Genomic DNA, 21,808 nt, shown 5'->3' with positions numbered 1-21,808 from the left:
TTTTCAGTGAACACAATTTTCTAAGGAGATAAACTGCAGAAATCCTATACAATACCAACTCAGGCTGCAGTCCTAACCAGGTCTACTCAGAAGTAAATTTTAATGACCTCAGTAGGGCTTGCTTCCAGGTAAATGGGGTTAGATTTGCAGCCTGAATTTATTAACTGCACGAAGCTGTAATATGTCTGGTAGAACTGCACAGAAGTTAGACATGCCAGCTTAAGAAGCACTAATTAATTTTTCATTCTCTCAATGCCACTTTTACTATCTCACTTACTAAGCAAGGCCTTCAAATCAAAACTGGCATTTTAATGAAGTTACATGTGTTTCTGTGGGACCCATGCCAATAAGTAGAGTCAACAGGAGCATGGCCAAGATGGCTTACATACTGATCCCAGAACATTTATGTTGGCTGTCTCTCCTTTCTCCCCACAGGGCAGTTGTTATTGCAATGTGCTTATCATGATGCAACTTGCTTCAGATGATAGATATTGCATTCATATAGAAATAATAAATGCAACACACACACATACACAAATATCTATCCTTACAATTAGATATTTGTTCATTTATTATTATATTTATGTCATATATATTTATATTTATATATTCATAAGTCAGCATCCAGTGAAATTTAGTGCCAGACACAGGACTGCCCCATTTTATCCTTACAACAATTCTGTGAAATTGTTAGGTTGAGCATAGGGTTGCCAAAGTTGTTGAGCTTTCTTGGGAACATCACACACACAAAAATGAAGTTTTTGAGCTGTTTTTAAGCGAAATCGCCCAAAATAACACTGCTGACATGGGTTGTCATACATCTGGATTTTCTTGGACATTTGAGCTATTTCCGCCTGAACACTGTTTCTGATGGCCTAATCCTAGCTGGCAACCTTAGCTGAGAATCACTTGTCTATAGCTGAGTACACATTTAGCTTACATTACTTGCCCTAAAGTATGCTGTAGTTTTCCCCTTACAGGGGTACAGTTCCCAGCCCCCTTCACAACCTATGGTTTCTAACATTCATTGAAGGAAGTTATGTGATTTAAAAATGCAAGGCCGGTAATCTGTGTGATAAGGGAAGCATTTTGCCTTCAAATGCTTATATACCTTGTTGCAATCTGAAGATGAAGACACTATAAGCTTCAAGTGTCCTGATTTTCCTAGGACACTCCTGGAATGACAGAAGCCATCCTGGCTTCTGTTTTGATCTCAGGATACCCCCTTTCCTCCTCCAGCACCGCCACTGAGCTCAGGGAGGGGATGAGCTGGTGCTTGCAGGAGGTGCTTGTAGTGGAACTCTCATGAAGCAGAACCCTCGTACATGGGGGAGGTAGTTCCCCACTCGAACAGAGGTGGCGGATGCATGTGATGGTCTTGTGGGATGTGAAACACAAGAGCAGTCAAGTACAACATCCATAGAGTGGACAAAAAAGGGGATGTCTGGACCAGCCAGTCGGAGCTTCCTGTTGCTCCTAGGCTGGGACAGACTTCCTCTGCATGTGACTAATGGTGGGCGTGTCCTCACCTGCCCAGGTAACAAAAGAGCAGGACTGGTCAGCCATCTCTCTCTCTCTCTGACCACATTCATCGAAGAAGCAACATCTGGTTAGCCTAAGGTGCTCTCTTGGCTGTCTCATTATGGGATAGTTTCCAGGTGTATCTTACTTTTGTAACTTAAGTCTGCCTTCTGGGATCCATTTGTGAATAGAATGTGTGAGTAAACCCTTTTTATACTTTTATAGAAGACTGTGTCATGGCTATCTTTTTATGAGGGACTAAAGGGGAAATTACCAACGAAACTTATTTTGGAGGCTTTAGCGAGCCTGAGCAAATGCATCCGCTGTGCAAGTTTAAAAAAGGGAATGTTACTCTGCTAAATTGTAGAAATTGTTAACACAAGTTGGAAAGGATATAATCAAACAATATATCCTCTCCTGCATCCCTGAACATCCTCACAGCTCCCTCTCTGCCACTGCCAAAGCCACTGCTGCTGTCATGGCAGCGTGAGGTGTGACATGGGCGGAGGAAGCGAATGAGGAGGGGAGGGAGCAAGCAGCTGCCAGGTGGGGGCTGCATCAGGGGGGCAGCCAGCTGACTTGTACAGCAGCATGAACCAAAAGCTGCACATCCCAGGTTTAGCTGAAGAATGCTGGAGGATGTGAGACACAGGCCACATTCACACCATACATTTATGATACTACAGCACTTTCAAACAGGCATGGCTTCCCCAAAGGATTTCTAGGAACAGGATTTTGGTAAAGGTACTGAGAGTTTTTAGGAGGCCCTTCTTCCCCTCCCAGAGCTACAGTTCCTAGTGTGTTTTTTAAACAATCAGTCCTTCTTCACAGGGAATTGTAGGTCTAGGAGGGGATACACATTGAAATCAACAGACTTACTCCGTAAACAACTTAGTTGGATATCACCCATAATCTTTACTTCTTTTTATTTGCAAGGTTTTGATAATGGGGAGAAATCAAGGATATCTGTATGTTATGTGTAGGATGTCAATGGGCCTTGTTTCCTAGTAAATCTCTATAGCAATGGCATGTTCCCATCCCAACTAATGTAACTGACCATTGTACTTCTATCAAATTGTTTCTTTTAATCAAAATATGTGACGTTGACTCTGTTTCAGATTTCTCATATCATAACCCATCTATATCATAACCCATCTAGGAGTTGATATGGAGATTGGGAAGAGCAGATTCAAGAGCTTAAGCAAAAACTTGCCTGTTTTTGGTATTCTCATGATGGTGATATGGCATAGATTTATTGCTCTGTTTACTTATGATTTGGATGCTGCTGTACATAGGAATTCTGAACCACCCCAGCCTACCCTTGTTTGACATTCAAGTAGATAGAGGTATAAACCCTTCAGCTTGTCGTATGGTTCCCACTTCATCAAGTGATGATAAGCAATGCTGACCACTGTTTGGCTTCCTTTTGGAGAAGATGTTAGTGGAGACTTATGGTGTCCTTGTTAGATTTTGGTATATTTACATATATACAAGTTGGGCAAAAATGAAAATAAATAGTTTAAGCACCACTAAGCATAGATGAATCTGCCAATTTTGATTTCTCTCAGTTCCTCATTTTTTCCAGTCTTCAGTTTCCCTCATTTTTGCACACTTTTGTGATTTAAAAACAACAACAAATATTTGCACAAAATTTTATATGAATTCTTGTGTACATTTCTCCTAATATATGCCCCATTTGCCTGGAATATGCATTTTTGTAAGCAATTTTCATAAAAAAATTTTTTTGTTTGTGTGTGTGTGCTTTAGCATCACTAAGCATTTCTGTGCATGCTTTACATACAATTTTTGGTTGCATTGTTTGCTTGGAGAATGGCATCACAAAATTCAGAGAAGTATGAATTTTTGAAGCATTTCTGTTGGCGTATTGGTAAAGTAAGCGTGAACTTGGGAGGTTTGCATTAAAATGTGAAGCAAACAAATGCATCCCTCGTTCCTAAGCATGCCTAAAAGCAGAATAGCTACAGCTATTCTACCCAAAAGGTGCCTCTCCCTCTCCCCCCCCCTCATTCCCATTCTGCCCTTTTCTGATTTTCTCTGTCGCCATCTCAAACTACAGTTTTCTTTTGTTCCCCTTCATAGCTTCACATACCTTAAGAGCCACACTTAACCGGCTGGGGGGGGGCAAGGGAGAAGATGAGTCACATTCCTCCAGTGGGTGTCAGATTCCAAGGATTCCAGAGTCGTCTCTATATCACCGACCATTAAGGGACATCAGCCAGCCACTAACATTCTTTTGTCTGACAGAGAATATGGCCAGAGTGGCTGGCACAGCTCGGACAGCTTTCACAACACTATGCTACATTTTCTTTTTAGTCACACAGCAGGACTCCTGTGAGTGAAAGTCATGATGTGGAAAGTGGTTTCCAAAAGGACTCTTCTGCCATCCCCAAACTGCTCTGTGAGCATCATCTTGTGCTCTCTGCCTACCTCCCTGTACTGTGTACACATCCTGAGACTTCAGTGGCCGAACATGTAAGACCATTTTTTTCAACCTGCTCCTCTACTTATCGTGTACATGGGGACACTATGTGGCATCCACTCAGGTAAGAAAGAAGCATTTAATCACTTCTTGCTTCTCTGGATTTCTGCTTAGGTAGGGATGTGCACTAAAAATTCTCCTCACCATGGGGGCAAAGCCTACTCAACCATGTGCTTACTCAAGTTCTGAAGAAAGGCTATCCATTCCTTTTTTAAAGAAAATGCCATTTCCCTAAAAAGAAACACCCCCCTTTAAACTCCATATACTTTGTAAGAAGGACTTTCCTCAATTTCATTACTAACTAAGCAACTGGAAGAGGGGAAGAAAGAACTGTGAGTGGGGAGCAGCCCTTTCTCATCCTTTGGACACCCTGGGAAACTCAACAAACCTGCTGTACCTGGAACTGGGTGTGGAGAGTGCAGCTGAATAGGACACAGCTGTGGGCAACCTGAGGAAGTACCACCCAGTACCCAGTTTGATTTGACCCAGGGTGAGAACCCAGAGGGTGTGTCAGAAGGAAATGAACGAATATTGATTTATATGGATTGGTAACTTTATATTAATGTAACATTTGAATATGTAAATCTGTAATCATTTGTTTAAGTTGCCTGTTATGGCTTCAGTTTTTCGTACACAGTTTAGAGATACTGTAAATATTTTAAGTGGTATAGAAATTAAATAATCAGTCAGCTGACTAATTCTGTTTGAGTTTATGTTATTCACTTAGGGCCTAATGTTTTAAATCCACAATATAACTTAACATTTTTAGTTACTTTGTAACCTGGAACCCTTTTAATTTAACACACTCTGTTGAAAATATATAACTTTAAAACTGATCACAGGACGGCCTGGTCCTTATCAGTCAAAACAACCTATAGTGCCTTTTTAAATATATATAGTTCTGATTGTTACACAATCATGTCAACTATGCAACCATTTAAAAAAGTATTTTTTTGAAAAAATCTTGGATGGGGAGTTCCACTTTATCTGTCTACCACACTCAAATCTGATTTCATTATGCAAAATCTCCAATAAAAACTAAGACCAGGGTCTACCAAGGGTTTCTCTACCTGTGGTGCCCAGTCACCTAATCTGACAACTTGCTGAAAGTAGTAGTAGTAGTAGTAGTAGTAATATATCACTTATAGCCCGCCCATCTGGCTGGGCCTCCCCAGCCACTCTGGGTGGCTTCCAACTGGATATTAAAAATATCAAACATTAAAAACTTCCTTAAACAGGGCTGCCTTCAGGTGTCTTCTAACAGTCAGATAGTTGTTTATTTCCTTGACATCTGGTGGGTGGCTGCCGCTACCAAGAAGGCCCTCTGCCTGGTTCCCTGAAACCATCGGAGCTGGATCTCAGTGTCCGGGCTGAACAATGAGGGTGGAGACGCTCCTTGAGGTATACTGGGCCGAGGCCATTTAGGGCTTTAAAGGTTAGCACCAACACTTTGAATTGTGCTCGGAAATGTACTGGGAGCCAATGTAGGTCTTTCAGGACCAGTGTTATATGGTCTCGGTGGCCACTCCCAGTCTAGCTGCCACATTCTGGATTAATTGTAGTTTCCGGGTCACCTTCAAAGGTAGCCCCATCTAGAGCACATTGCAGTAGTCCAAGTGGGAGAAAACTAGAGCATGCGCCACTCTGGTGAGTCCGAATGAAACTGTATACCTTTGAGTCCTCTTTACAACATGAGACAAGCATATCGGTGCCAAAACACATCTCCCTAACAGTTATCAAATTGCTGCCAGCCCTGCTCTGTTTCCATTTCTTCATTTGAATGGGAAGATTTGACTCATGATATCTCAATGCTACTTTGAAAAATGATCCCAGCTCCCTACAACTGGACTGAATTGTATTCCAGTTCTAAAATATGAATGACCAGGACTTCTTTAGGCTTCATTGCTTGCACTCATCCGTTCTATGTGCAGCACTAAATTGGAGACCCACATGTTCTGGGCATTGTGACCTCTAAATTGGAGACCCACATGTTCTGGGCGTTGTGACCTCTTTCAATATCTAACCCAGTACGCCTATCCTTCTCATCAATGCCACTTTGAGCTCTCAAGATCATCGGTCTTGCTCTTCAGGTACATGCACTTCTTTTCAGATGTTTTCATCCTAGGAGCAGTGCATCACATTCTGTCCAGAGATCATAAGATTTCTCTGTGGTTTAGACCCCTAATCCCTCATGGTCTTTTTCAACATGGAAGGATAATACTGAAAAGGAAAAAAGACAACAAAATTGAATGTAATGACAGCCAATCAGTCGGCAACCCACACTCTCTCTACTTACAATCAGAGCCAGCTGTAGTGCAATTAAACTCAGCAGGTGTTCACATGAATTCCTTTTACACCCTTCCCCCCCTTCATTCATATATATATATATATATATATATATATATATATATATATATATGGAGAGAGAGGGAGAGAGATTCAGATATCTAACAACAGAAGCCCATTTAAAATGACAGCAGAAAAGAACAGAGTGCTTTTTACGAGAATTCAAAATCTAATGTTTTTTTTATTATTATTATTATTATTATTATTATTATTATTATTATTATTATTATTATTATTATTATTATTTTATAGCTGGTCTTCACCTTGAGGTGCCAGGTTGGGTTCCAACAATGAAAACTTAAGAACAGTTTAAAAACAACTTACAATCACAAAACAAGGTAGGTCCTAAAAATATATGTTTCGGGTGTCAAAAGCCAGGATGAAAAAGGTGTTTCTTCAGATTGTTTAACTAGAACACTGTACATAAGAAGTTAAGAAGAATGTGCTGGATCAGGCCAATGGCCCATCTAGTCCAGCATCCTGTTTTCATAGTGGCTAACTAGTTGCCTGTGGGAAACTTAGAAGCAGGAGGAAGAAGACGAAGAGGAGTTTGGATTTGATATCCCGCTTTATCACTACCCGAAGGAGTCTCAAAGCGGCTAACATTCTCCTTTCTCTTCCTCAATGAGTGGGGCTGAGAGACTTCAGAGAAGTGTGACTAGCCCAAGGTCACCCAGCAGCTACATGTGGAGGAGCGGAGACACGAACCCAGTTCACCAGATTACGAGTCCATCGCTCTTAACCACTCCACCACACTGACCCAAATACAAGAGCACTCTCACTTCCTGTGGCTTCGAGTAACTGGTGTTCAGAAGTATTAATGCCTCCAACCATTATTCTTACTTCATGAACAATATTTTAAACATTTCAAGAAACAGAAGAATAAAAAATCTTTGTAAATGATTTAATTTTTAAAAGGGTCTAAACAAAAACAGGACTTTCACTCACAAAATTCTACTAGTCATGGCTACTAATCATGATGGCTGTATACGAACTCTGGATTATTTCAGCGGATAACCACAGCATGAGAGGGCTATTTCTCATGTGCTGCTTGTGAGCTTCACATAATCATCTGGTTGACCACTATAGAAACATGATAGTGCTGCATCATATTTTATGTTGGAGTGATGTTGGGGATCTGAACATGAGCCTTCAACAAGGGATTCAGCAGAAGTGTGGATTCTGAGGAATATTGGACTATAAATTTGTAGAAAGCCTAATTACTCTGCAGTGTTGACTTGGGTGGGATCTGAAGGAGGTGGCAGTAGTCTACTGAGTAATATGTTTTATTTTCATAATATCTGAAAAATGGTATTCCATAATACGATGGATTGCGGACTAGATTGGCCCTTGGTGTGATCCAGCAGAGATTTATGTAGCTGAAATACTACAATGTCCTTTAAAAAAGGAAACAAAAATTTTGCTGGTCCCACATGTGCCAGTGTAATTTGTACAGATAAATCGATCTATACTATCTCTCTGTGTTTTTGCACCCTTTATAGATATTATAATTCACATAGTCCCAGCAGAAATTGGCTAGCAGCTGACTCAGAAGGCTACTAATACTCAAACTTTTTTTTTTGTATACTGTTCAGTTTTATATATGTTATATAGGGGTTTTTTTTGTTTTCATTTAGCTTTTCAAAAAGTTTTATTTGGCTGCATTTTATTTATTTATTAAATTTATACCCCACTCTTCCTCCCGAAGGAGCTCATGCTGGTAAACACATCTATGATGAAACAATACTATATAAAATAAAGCAAACCCCTATTTAAAACATTTATTAAAAAACATCAAAAGCACCTGTATAGTTTTTTTTAAAAAACAACAACAATGTAACAGAATAAAACATTAAAAGAAATTTTAAAATCTCCAGGGAGCAAGCCTAGGCAGTATGTATGGAGGGCTGCCCAGACTACAAGGCCTTGCTGATGTGGGCCAAAGTTTGGAACCAGCTTCACCAGAGGAGTTGCCAGAAGAAGGCCATACAGGACACCATCCAACTGCCTTAGGGACTCCAGTATGGATTTGTGCAGGGTTTACTCCATAGCCTTTTCTCATGAATGAGTATACAGTGGTACCTCAGGTTACATATGCTTCAGGTTACATACACTTCAGGTTAAAGACTCCACTAACCCAGAAATAGTGCTTCAGGCTAAGAACTTTGCTTCAGGATGAGAAAAGAAATCGGGTTCCAGCAGCGCGGCGGCAGCAGGAGGCCCCCATTAGCTAAAGTGGTGCTTCAGGTTAAGAACAGTTTCAGGTTAAGTACGGACCTCCGGAATGAATTAAGTACTTAACCTGAGGTACTGTAGCCACAAAGCAGCAGAGGTTCAGGGTCTGAGTTTTTTTTCTTCTACATGGGCTGCCTTCCCAGGTTGACGAGCCCCATGTGCCCCTCATTTTCCTCTACAGCATGTAACTGCTTTCTTGACCATTAGATCCACTATTGGTCTTGTCTGCTCAGTGGGCCAGAGCCTGTCTTCACATGCAGGGATAGATATAATCAAACCACGTGTTTTCACATTCCCGCTGCAACAGACAAGTTTTTGGCAGATACCTAAAACGACATAGTGAAGCCTTTGCATTTTCATATGAATGTATATTAATTCACCCTCCCCCCCTATTCTATATAAACTGCTTAGATATTCCTTTTTTAATATTAAGTGATATATAAAGTTGTATGTATAAATAAATGTTAAGGTTGAGCCTCGCTGAAAACAAAGCCACTCATCCTATTTGGCCTTTAGCTCATTCTGCAGCAGCCATTAAGATATAATGTGTCCTCCACCACTGAGCGATGGGGAGGAAGGGATATCAAGCATCATTTGACTAGTGGGCAGTGACTGGTAAGCAATTTTGAGGTAATGGAAATGGGGAGAGTAACAGTGGTAATGCTACAAGGGATCCATGGCTTTCATGCATAAGAGGACATGAAAATGAACTGCTTATTGGAGTTTGTAACTATGTAAGTCAAGCTCTAAGTGTTAGTAAACATCCAGGAGGCTTTCAACATTTCATTCATGAGGAGGAGAGAGCTGGGTGAACTCGTTTGTGACAGAGCCAGAGTGGTGCTGGATTTGGAGCTTCTTCTTTGGTGATCACTCATAGCTGAATAAGATTGTCTTCCATGAACACGGTTTAACAATGAGTCCATATGTGACTGTGGAGGCCAATTCTGTATCCACATGTCCTTCCACAGTAGGGACATAGGTTTCTGGGTGGGAGTTGATCATGGTGAGGGTTTGCCAAGCGTGCCTTCCTCTTGGCACCTTTCTCCCTTTCGTCCTGAGTTCAAGCGTCTTCAAAGCCCATGACACCTTTGGTAAAGGCTGTTCTCCAACTGGAGTGCTCGCAGACCAGTGTTCCCCAGTTGTCAGTGTTTATACTACATTTTTAAAGATTTGCCTTGAGACTGTCTTCAAACCTCTTTTGCTGACCACCAGCATTACGCTTTTCATTATAAAGTTTGGAATAGAGTAGTTGCTTTGGAAGACGATTACCAGGCATCCGTACAACATGGAGCATGACTATATTGAGGCAGCATGGTCAGTTCATTGTCTTGCCTGAGTGTTGGTCATGCTCCTATTATGTTCCGTAAGGAACATTGACATAAAGGCATGGGTTTTTTTGGATAGAGAACGGTTTAAAAGTTAGACAATGTAGACCATGTCAACCAACCTGATGCCTTCTTTACATGTTACTGAACTAAAGCTCTCATCATCCTTGACCATTGACCATGCTGGTTGGGACTGATGGGACTTGTAGTCCCACACAGTCAGTGCCAGGGGGCACCCAGATTGGGGAAACATCCAAGTTGTGGAAGGCTGACGTATATAGCTTTGTTGCAAAGAGGTTTGAGTAGGAGAAAGATGAAAGTTTGGGAGAAATTATCTACAGGTAAATTGAGTTCAGATTAATCATATGTGTTAATCAGTGGTACTGGAATAATCTGTGGCTACAGAGTTTCATTAGAACCTGAAAATGTGCTACCTGTATTTTAGCATGTGATGCGTATTAAAGTTTAACTTGAAAATTCAGGTAACTGTGGTAATTATACTTATCTAGAAAATGTATACTTAACTAGAGAAAGTCTGCAGAGTGAGGTAGGTGCATGAGCAGTGGGCATTAAGAAAAGAAAGGAAAGAAATAGGGGGGAAGCATTGAGCAGAAAGATTGATGAAATCATGCTGAGAAAGTGAACCAGCAACTAGAGCATGAACAGAAGATTCATATAAAACAGGTATTATATACTTCAGTGGGGCGTCAAAGAGATTATTGTAATACTTTCTGCTCTGTTTACTTATCAAAGCAAAAGATAGGGTGTCTATTTTTAAATCTGAAAGATCTCACCAAAATACGAATGGGAGCCAAGGTCTTTTTTGAATTTAGGGGTTTTGTTTTGTTTTTAAGCAAACTTTATTTTTCTCCTTTAAGCAAATCTTAAATACTAATGAGCAAAACTTTCCTTTTAACAAATAAAAAATCCCATGCTACAGTTTAAACCATTGTTCAATGCAAAAGCACCAGCCATCTTCTTATGGTGATCTGGCCTCTAAACCAGAGGTGAAAAACCTGAGGTCTTCCAGATGGTGCAGGATTGCAACTTTCATCATCCCTAACCCTTGGCCATGCTGCTGGGACTGAAGGGATTTGGAGCCCAACAACATCTTACCTCTAACAAAATCTTACCTCTTGACCAGAAGTGGGAAACCTGTGGTCATCAGATGTTACTGGAGCACAACTCCCATCATTCCTAACCCTTGACTATATTGTTCCATACTTGTGTGGCAACTATAAACTGTGACTTCTAATTCTAGGTTGCAGGTAAACTATGGTGTGCTGCAAAACAGGATGCTAGGGGAGATATCTGAACATCCAAGGGGATGAGGACGTAGCAGTATTTGAAGCCATGAGTGAGCAAATAACGGTTTGGCATTTTATGTGACTGTCACATTTAGATGGGAATATTCATTGTAACTGCAATGAAATTTTGTACTCAAGCATTGTTTGCCAGAACTTTAAAGGTTCCACAAATCACACATTTGTTTCTAGATATTCTAGATATTTATGTGCAGAAGAAAACTGGAAATGGGCATTGGAAGGGATGGGAAAGGAGAAACACCAATTTGAGGGGTTGACAGAACTGTGTCACCTTTATGTGTTTTAACCACAATTTCATCCATTTTTTGTGTTAATCTGTGATTTTAGAAAACTGTCAAAATACATATAAAAATGTGTATTATTTTTCAAAATATGTATTTAAATCTGTATTTAAATATTTAAATGGCCAAGGACTGTTTAGTTTGAAATAAAATAGCTAAGTTATGATCCATATATTAGTCCTGAGTGATGTTGATCGGGTCATTTCATATAGAAATTCACAAATAATGACTTCCTCAAGCATCCCTATGTAACTATAGTGGATACTCAGTGCTTTGATTGCTGTGCCAACTACCCAGACTTTGCCAGGCCAATTCGACTAGTCATCACCCTCATGTACATTGATACGGCTGCGTATGTCCTTCATGAGCACCAACCTTCATCTGAAATTGACCACAAAATTGTTCTGGTAGAATTAGGAACTGGACTCCTACAACAGTACTTAGTGTATTGGAGCTGGTTGTGCTCCTATTGGATGCTGTGATGCCTTGTTGCGTTACAAAAGCGACGGAGACTTCTTTGTATAATCTGCCTTAGCATATGCTTGGTGGTTCCCACCCCCCACCAACTAATAAATTCTAACTCCCTGTTGGATGTGTTTTGTATTTGATCCCTTGGAAGCAGCAGTTTCCAACTGCTTCAGAGACAACTACTCCTCAGTAACCACAATCACAGCATACATGTACAATTCACTACCAGATGCCTCCCCTGTGCATTTCTTGTCAGCCCCCAGATAACAATGCATATTGGATGGATTTACTGAGCTTAGCATCCCCTTGGAGCACACTCTTCCTATTGTGCTTGGCAACTTTCCATCCAGTCCTCTGCCATGCTTTTGGCTCCCTTGCAAAGCTTGTTATCACCTTGGAATACTCTACATGCAAGTAGCAACTGGTTATCATGCTCCTTACCATGCTTTTCTGAGGCTCACTTGGGTGTGTATGCCTGCATATCTAATCACTCATTTGTCCTGGCAGTGTTCAGTTTCTGTGTTTAGTAGACAATTTCACTGTCACCTGAATATTCACCATCCACACCGTGGAAAGACTGACAGATTGCTTTAAGGCAACAGAGTTGTTTACAGAACTCTTGCGTACATGCAGATGCTAGCTCTACATGTCTGCAGCACAAATGCACCTGAGTAACTATTTGGAATAATCTCAACAGATTGCAAGGCTTATGTTGCACGAATATTTATCTCTCTGAGAAGCGGGGAACTGGATCTGGCTGGTGGGCCAGGTATTGCTCTCCCCCTCCCTGCATGGGCCACTTTGACAGACAGGCAGGGCTACCCAGCTGAAAATCACCTGACACCATTATGACATCATATAACAAAGGGGTTTGTGTGCACTGCTCACCAATAAGCAAGCAAGAGCACACTTTAAGCTCCAGACTGTCACTTTACAGCCCTGTGTTTACCTTTGCCACAACTGATGTCAGACATGATATCAGGTGCAGTTTAAAGAAAACAGCCTATTGGGCCAAATAAGGATCCCTGCTCAGAAAAGGTTCTGGGCAAACAAAATGTTCAAGGGGATGGAGCAACTCCCTTAGGAGAAAATGTGGTATTATTTCAGACATGTTACTTTACAGATAAGGCAAGCAAGAGGTGGCACAAGAGACATTTATAAAATTCAGTATGGCATAGAGAAAGTGGATGAATAAATGTTTTTCGCCCTTTCTGTTGACAGTAGAACTTGCGGACATCTAGCAAAGCCAAATTTTGGGAAATCTAGGACCAACGCAAGGAAGTATTTCTTCACACAGCACGTAAACTATGAAATTCACTCTCACAAGCGCCAATGATGGCCATTAGCCAACTGTGCCATTGAAGGTATGATTGTGATAACCATTTGCTGAGCTAGGACTTAAATAATGGGACTCAGCTACATTGGCAAAGAAAAAGTGCTTTATATGTGTTGCTTATGCCTTCTTACACTGACATCAGCTGGCGCTGTGGAGTTCCATTTTTGCTAACCCAATTTCTCATACAACAGCTTAAAACACATTTAACTGAAACGCTTCTTTGATGTGTCTAGAGCCAGCCCAGGACAGCATTCCATTAGGCGTGCTGCCCTAAGTGGTGTGTTTATACCAGAAGGCAGGGTATAAACAAAACAGGGAAAAGGAAAAGAAAAATGGAGGCCCTCTGCTTTGGTAAGTATAACCAGATTAGTTATGGACCCTGCACACAGCATACCTTCAAATCAGCACATTTGCTGTCTGGGCTACACAACACTGGCATAAGAATGCTGCAGACATTGTACAATAAAAAAATTGACGGGACAGATTCGCAATGAATTTTGCATGTGGCAATTCAACCTTCACCACCCTAGTGCCCTCCAGATGTCTTGAACTACACATCCCATGACCCCTTTGGGTTCATGGTAGTTGTCAGTCAAAACATCTGGAGAGGACCAAATTGGCGAAGGCAGTGCTAATCAATATGGCTGGGTGCAAATGTGCAAACAATTTATGCACTTTAAATAGGAATGGTGGCACCAAGTAACCTGTGTGCTCAGTCTCCTGTCCAGGTTGCTAGCTGTGCATGGGCGATGTCAAAGTCTCAGCTTTTACGGTTTATCTTTAAGCTGAATTGAAATCAACCAGGCCTTCAAACTAAGGACTCCTTCAAAAGAGAGGATTGTCCCGTGACAGCACTTTGAAAAAAGGATAGATGCACAGCCATCCTCCTGCTTTGTGGAGCACCACTGTGATTATTTGCAAAGTAGGATGGGTTTTGCACTGCTCCTTTGCCACCCTGCTGCAGCTCCACCCCACTTAAATAGGGTTCCAGGAGGCTTGAAGCAAGGAGGGTATCTGGCAACAGGGATCAGATGCTTTACTCTCTGTGCCACTGAGACAGCTATCAGTCTCTCTGCTTTGGGCTCAGCTTTCCAGGCTAGAGAATGCATTACTGAGAGCAGCCATATAGATTCACCTTTCTCCCGTCCCTCTCTCCTTTCCCTCCCTCCGCTGGACTGTTGCTTTTTTCTTTTTCTTTGCAACCTGACCATCTGCCTGACCCGACTACATCTGCCTCTGGTCCTTCTAATCTTCATTTGATGCTCTGGAGCTAGACGCCTGCGAGGTCTATGTACTTGCCTCTGGCCCTTCCAGCTGACTGCTTGAAGGCTTGACCCTGCAGGGCCCTGACATGTATGAACTATGGCAATGACTTATCACCTTTTGAATGGAGTCCTTAGAGGGGCTGCGATAAGGAATCAGAGGAAGTTCCAGTGTTTGGCTCGAGAGCTTGATGGCAAAATGCGTAAGGTGAATGGATCGTAGTCCGGGAGTCAAGGTGCGGATCCAGTGCACGTCCCCTTTGCTTCACCACTTCATTATCCCTGAGGGATTCCTGCAGCATTGGTAGAACAAATTCAGCTGTACAGGGTGGGATTTTCAGGAATCAGCATGAGTCCTGTGCAAAGCACATCACGCCAGCTCCCAGGTGAGCCTGAAGTGCTAACATAAAACATCCTGCTGATACCTGAATCAGACACATCCCTTTGATCCCAATTGGAGTTTACTATAAAGGTGGGGCTGTGTTTACTATTAAAGGGGACTCTCCACAAAACTGTGGTGGCAGTGTTCCCTTTAAAGATCCACAGTGACTAAAAGACAACTCTGTCGGTAGATTGAACATCTTATCCTTTTATGGACCATCACTGTAAACCCTTTAAATATGGTTTAGAATTCCCACAGCTAATTACCTAGGTGCTTATGTGATAGATTTCATCATTAGAACAAGCACCAAATGACCAGTTTCTGCTAATACAATAGCAAAATTTACATAGTAGTAAATTGTTTAATTGGCATTTTTACCCCCAAAGAATGCTTATTAGCTCCACAGGAGACTTTTCTTGCTTGGAGTATTCTCCCTTACATTGCAGTTCTGCTAATTAAGCTGTATTAATGTGGCTATTTTCCTGTAGATTGAACAATACAATGAAATTGTCAGAAAGCAGGGCTAGGATGTTGCAATTTGGGAGCAACTCAGAGTCCTTGAAGAAAGCATAAAATAAAAAGGGCGGTTGGGAATCAGGTATGGCTTCAGCCACTTGGATTTTAAAACAGAACTGTCCAAAGAGCTATCCAGAAAACTGAGAACAGCGACATATTGAGGTAGTAGTGTTGTGTCTCTAGAGGCAAGGGGCAAAGCTGGAAGAGTTAATTAGTTGTGAAACAACGAGGCTGATCCTCAACTAACTACACATTAAAAACAGGCTCTCTTATAACAGCTTTATGATTAGTAATGAGCATTAATTACATCTGTATACATTAGAAGCAAACAAACAAGACATGCAAGCACCGCATATTTTAAACCAGGGCTATTTAATTTCCTCTATGCACTTAGGAGTGTCTGAAGAACACTTGAAAGCACATTGGAAGTTTTCATGCAAAGATGGCCTAAAATTTTAGTGTTATTGTTATTACTTGTACGCAAATAATGAACTCGTTCTACAAGCGCCGGTCCTTAATGTAGCCAAAATAGCACCATCCACATGCAAGAGGGGGGGGGGTATCAACACGCTTAGGAGAGACACTAAGGTTAGAAACCTTGCTGGGGGAGGAAGTTAAATCCGCCCAATGAGGACTGACCATGCTCTTTTGTTGGAAATAGAATAATTTTCCTGTTCTTGCAGTAGCCAACCAGATGTGTATGGAAACCGCAAAGTAGGACCTCAGCATGATAACAATCTCCCCACTTGTGATTCTCAGTGGAGAATCCTTAGAGAGCATCCTGTTGCAAAGGGGGATCTAGGGGAGTGTTACTGGTTCGGTCATGCCGGGTGGGGAGCTTCGGGGGTGCTTCAGCAGGCGTTGCAACTATTATGTCCACAGAAAGCGGGGGGGGGGCAGATTCTGGCATCACACAGGGTGCCACTGAAATCTGAGACTCCAAGGTCCACAACTGCCAGTTGGTTCACTTAAGGCCAGGCTGGCTGTTGGCTTCATAGGTAGCACAGTGCTATGAGACTTTTAAGTATCTCCTGTGCTGCTGTATAAGAGCAGCACAGGAACATATGAACCAAAGTAGGCACTCAGAATCTTGGTGCTTTTTGTCTGCAAAAAAAAAAAAAAAAAAAGAGGGGGAAAAGAGATAAAGGAATTATTTAAGAGATTTTACCTAGAGAAATAGTTAAGTATTCAGGAGCATGCTAGTCGATGGGAGGGTTTCGTCCTGAAAGGTGGCACGTAAATCTTTGAAACAAATAAATCATATATATTATAGCAAAAAGGAGCATCCCTGTTTGTGATACAAAGTAGATTATGGGGAAAGTATGAAAGGGCCAGCCAAAAATAAAATAAAATCCTGATATAAAAGCCACCTTACAGAGTGCCCTTAAGAGAATTTAACATCTTTGGAAAGGGACTTGATTTTCACATTGATCTTTTTATTTACAGTGTCTTGAAGTCTTCCCCATACGCTTGTCTTTGGCTTGTTAACAAACCTTGTCAGAGGGCAGAAAATCCATTAATCTTTGCACACCAAGTAGGAACCCCCCTTCTTTCCTTAGTCTGGCTTGCTTTTCCCTCTGAAAGAGCAATGGTGTTATTACCGTTTATCACCAAGTCAACTTTTCGGCATAGGAAAACCTGGAAAAACAAAGCAAATAAGAGGTTCTGTCTTTTTGTTGTAATGTGCATACGCGTGCACACACACACACACACACACAAATCCCTTGTAAATAAGCACATGGAAATTGTTAGCCTGCAAACATTTTTTCCTACCCTGATCAAAAGCTAGTAGCCTGTCTCTGCATGCTGGCCTGAGGAGCAAAAGGTTAGGTAAAGCAGGTGGACTGGTGCAGGAGGGATGGAGCAATCTGCTTCCTCCTCTGCCAGACTGCTACATTTCCATCCTGGTTGTGGAGAATGAGATTTCATTTCTCCTTAGGCAGCACAGTCAGCTGCCTCATACTGAGTCAGACCATTGGTCTATCTAGCTCAGTATTTGCAGCACTGATTGGTAGAGGTTTGCTGAGTTTTCGGAGAGGCTTCTGTCCCAGCCGTACCTTAAGATGCCAGGAATTCTACATGGAGCCTTCTGCATGCAAAGCAGACACTGTACTACTGAGCTATGAAGGATTTCCCCTTCCACAAAACACACCTATGATTATTATTATTTTTTTTAGTCTTGAGCTTATACTCTGAATGTAATAGTCTTATGAGGGTCTTAATGTGCATTGTCTAACTTCGTAATGTGGCAAGCCAGTTCATTCAGCTGAATGGGGTGCCCTGGACTTCTGCATTGAAGGTACCACTGGGTAGTTTTGGGAGACTACAGTACAGCCAAGATGATGTATGGTGGAAGTGGCTTGGCAGAAGGGATTGGAATTGAAGCATGCCTGCTTCTTGAAGTCAGTAATCATCATAGCTTATAGCTACCCCATGAGATAGGTTAGACTGAAGGACAATGCCTTACCATTTCTAGGATGTTGAAGGTATCCACTGTCCTTTGAGCAGGACATAATGCACAAGTTCTCCTTATTTGTTGAGATCCCAGAAGTAAGAAAAGAGGCTATTCAAGTCAACTTGTGCAAGAGGCTATTTCTGAATCCACCGAACGACCCCAAAACTTGAGCACTTCAACAAAAACAAAAGCGTTTTAATGGTTAACATATAGAGGTTTAAAAATGCATGTTTATAAAAAGGAATCAAAATGTGAAAACTATTCTCTTCTCTATTCTAGGATTCGTTGGTTTGTTCAGACCAAGCATTCATTCAGAAATGTTGATAGTGTATTTTCTGGATTGGTGATTTTTTTCTCTGATTTAGTTACTTAGTTATGAATTGCTTCCCACAAAACATATTAAAGCAATGAGGAAAACAAATTAATTTGATCATTATTTTGTGCATCTGATTAAAAGAAGTGCAAACATGTTGGGGTTTGTTTTTTTAAAATGTCTCTGGGTGTCTGATGACTTAAGATAGTGGGATAATTCAAAAGGACTTCAGAACACTAGAATGTTGACGTGCTTCCCTAGGTTTAATTATTGGAATGCACTGAAGAGATAGTTTTAACAAAGGCAGCAGCTAATCCACTTGCCCGCCATCATTAGCTGGTGTCATAATCTTATCCTTTCTATGATACCCTTCGTAGAAGCATTTGCATTCATTATTATCATGTAAAGCAAAAAGCACGACCAGGCCTGCCCCCAATGAAGAAGAAAGTAATATAAAATTTTTGATTGGATGCTTACCATTCCAGATTGTGTATTGCTATGGCTATCAGCCAATAACCTCCTTACCTACCCATGTGGGAGCATAATGCACACTCAATGTGCACATAAGTAAGAGCATAAAACATTTACATCGCAAAACTAGGTGTCTCTTCCTTCATCCTCCATGACCCTCATCTCCAAATGTGGTGTCACCTGGTAGTTGTACGCTATTAGGTAGCTGAGCTGGTAGCCAGACCCGATGAAGATGATGTCTGAATTCAGAAAGGAACCAAAATGAACTGCAATTAACAATAGTAGACAGTAGTAGCCAAGTGAGGAGAAGCTTCTTGATGAAAATACTGTACGTTCAACCCTGATCTCAACTGGATGCAGAAGAAAATTCTTTCCTAGCAATTTTTTTTTGTATATATGGCTATCCAGGTTTACTAAGCATACAAAAATTAAAATTCCTTGAGAAGGCACAAGGAAGGATCAAACACAAATTAACTATCCACACAGCAACTCAGTGAATACAGGTTGAGAGCAACCCATCTCACAAGGGATTTATTTATTTTTTTGGCTCACTTTCTAGCAGTTGTCACATTCCAATTTGGAGTAGCAACGTTGGCAAAGGGGTTCTTTAATGCTAGCTCTTGGTGCCGTTTCCTTCAACCCTGAAGCTCCTATTAGATATAGTCACACTCTGGGTTTGAAAGAAGACTCCATATATGTGTGTGTGTGTTTGCGGATTTAGATTTGGGGGAAAGGGTTAAACTAACCACTCCACTAAATTGGAGCCCTCCCCCATGACTGCTTTAAAGTTGAAATATCACAGAATTTGAGCATCACATCTGAATTGACCTTCTGCTTTCTTTTCCAAGACATATGGATTTTCCAGTGCCCTTTCCCAGGTCACTTCCTGATGACCTGTTCATTGAGGATTTATCCAAATTTGTGTGTGGGGAGGTAAGATGATGTTGGCTATTTATTAAGCATTCATTCATATCTGATGCAAGTGTTATTCTGCACTTTTCGGTGCCTTTTCCTATCACTTTCCTTTTCGTAAAATGCCTGATCTTTCAGGGAAGTGGGTTTGTTGATTATTAAGTCAACTCTAATTGTGCAACCTGAACTTCCCAGTATGCGATTGACTCCCCCTGCCCAAAAAAACTCAGCAGAAGTGTCCCCTGCCCAGTATGCAAAGCCTATATATTTTTGGAATCAAAGTTGCAAGGAAGCAACTTTTTATGTGTGGAAAATTATCCCTCATGATAGGTAATGCTCGCTTGTTCAACTTAATGAGATTCATTGCCAGTCATGTTTCTTATTTGACAGTTGACAAAATGGGGTATAATCCACTACAGTTTCTGTACCTATAGATGCAAGGGGCGGGGGAGAGAGAGAGAGAGAGAGAGAGAGAGAGAGAGAGAGAGAGAGAGAGAGAGAGAGAGAGAGAGAAGTTGCTTGGGAGGAAAATAAATAAACTAAGTATACTGCTTCTCAAGTGGAAGAAGAGGAACCGGAATCTATAGGAACAAAACCCTGAAACTGCTAATATACCTCTGAACCAAAGGAAACCTGTTCTTGAGATAGGACATCTAGGAAATCCCTTTGCAGCTGTTGCATCTGAATGTAATAGCTTGCTAGCAGGAACACAAAATGGTACTTGCTCAGCTAGAACAGCAGATAACACAGCTTGAAAGGGACCTTGCAGATGCTTGGAAACTTTGTAGTCAGAAAGATCAGGTACGCTCTTGCGATGATAAAAATGAGCAAAACAGGTATCTCTTTTAAAAATCACATTGCAAAAGGGAGTGTGAGAAGCTGTGATGTGCAGCACTATATATGTGTGTTGGGGGGGGGGAGAGGTGAATTTCGAAAGGAGGAAAAAACCCACCCTGTTTTATCACAAATTTTGTAAGTACACATTTCTTTGGTGTTGGTCTTGAAACTTAAGATATGTTTGCATTTGTGATAACAATTCTATCCCTTCCAAAAAGCATGTTGATATGAAATAAAATGAATACAGCTGTATAAATGTCTGTAGAGATTTTAGAAACTGCATTTCCCATTTTCGCTGTGAATATGCTCAATATCAGAGACGGAGCTGGAGGCATTTTCCCTTCTATAAAAATGCACAGAGGCCTGGAGTTGTGGTTTTTTTTATGCTATAGTCATGCGAAAGCTATCTGTATAACATACATGGGAGAGGGAAAGATAGGTGCATTACTTTGGATGGAGATCTGCATTATGGGGAGCGGGGATATCTCAGTGTTGAGGTTTCTGGAATACGCTGCAGAAAGATTTCATTATGTTAAGCAGGTGGGGGAATTTTGGGGCCCCTGCTATACATTTGTGTTTTGTTAAACTGAAGTGGCTATTCTAACAATGATTACAAAACTACAGTGACAAAGCTTATATGTTTGTAGATTGTGTGCAGAAATCTACCTCTATTTTATAGAAAGGCACAAGGTAAAGGAATATAATTTTGCCATTCCCTATATAAGAATGAAAATGGTTTTTAAAATCCAGGAGAAAATAAGTATTCCGCTTCTTAAAATAACATTTAGCTATTTTTTATTATTTAAAAAAATCACTGATGATGAGAAATTAAATGAAAGCATGACAGGATATTATGTACTGCCTAAAGTTTTACACACCTGAAAAAATAAGTTAATACAAATAATTATTGTCATGTTAACATCACAGCCAAACATATCTGCAGGTTTTAAGCTGTCTAAAGCAATTTTACTTTCTCAATGAAGAATGTTTAACATTTGAACCAAAAAACAGTACAGCACGAATAATTAAAGGCTTAAGTTAAATACATAGACAGTCATTTAAATTTAGATCTGCAATAACATTTACTATTATTCTCCAAGGCTTTGACTGTGCTTGACAGAAACAAAGTACTCTGGGATTAATTTCAAGAAGTGGTGCCAACTGTGTGCAATTTGCTGTAATTAAGACATGAAAGAGTACTAAATATTCAGATTAAAAGAAGCATGATGGAGCATGATAGAGAATCAAGGTGTGGCACTATGCCAACGAAGCACAGATGCTTGTGGATTCCCAGTTCCGGGCAATACAAAAGTTAAACTTATT

At 40.9% G+C, this 21,808-nt stretch overlaps 1 long non-coding RNA gene across 3 annotated transcripts in view; it reads left to right on the top strand.

Annotated features, from left to right (window-relative positions):
- Positions 1–19,555: 19,555 nt before the first annotated feature.
- The window catches only part of LOC309374594, a 21,946-nt gene continuing 19,693 nt past the window's right edge, over positions 19,556–21,808 (top strand). Inside the window, exon 1 of one of the 3 annotated variants that reach the window (XR_014170637.1) lies at positions 19,556–19,669. This is a non-coding gene — a long non-coding RNA (uncharacterized lncRNA). The other 2 variants (XR_014170638.1, XR_014170639.1) reach the window with 2 other exon arrangements.

Source organism: Podarcis melisellensis (genome assembly GCF_964234715.1).
Source record: "Podarcis melisellensis genome assembly, chromosome: 7".
NCBI classification, from domain to species: Eukaryota; Metazoa; Chordata; class Lepidosauria; order Squamata; family Lacertidae; genus Podarcis; species Podarcis melisellensis.
The sequence above is the reverse complement of the archived record's forward strand: the minus strand, read 5'-3'. Positions and strand labels throughout refer to the sequence as shown.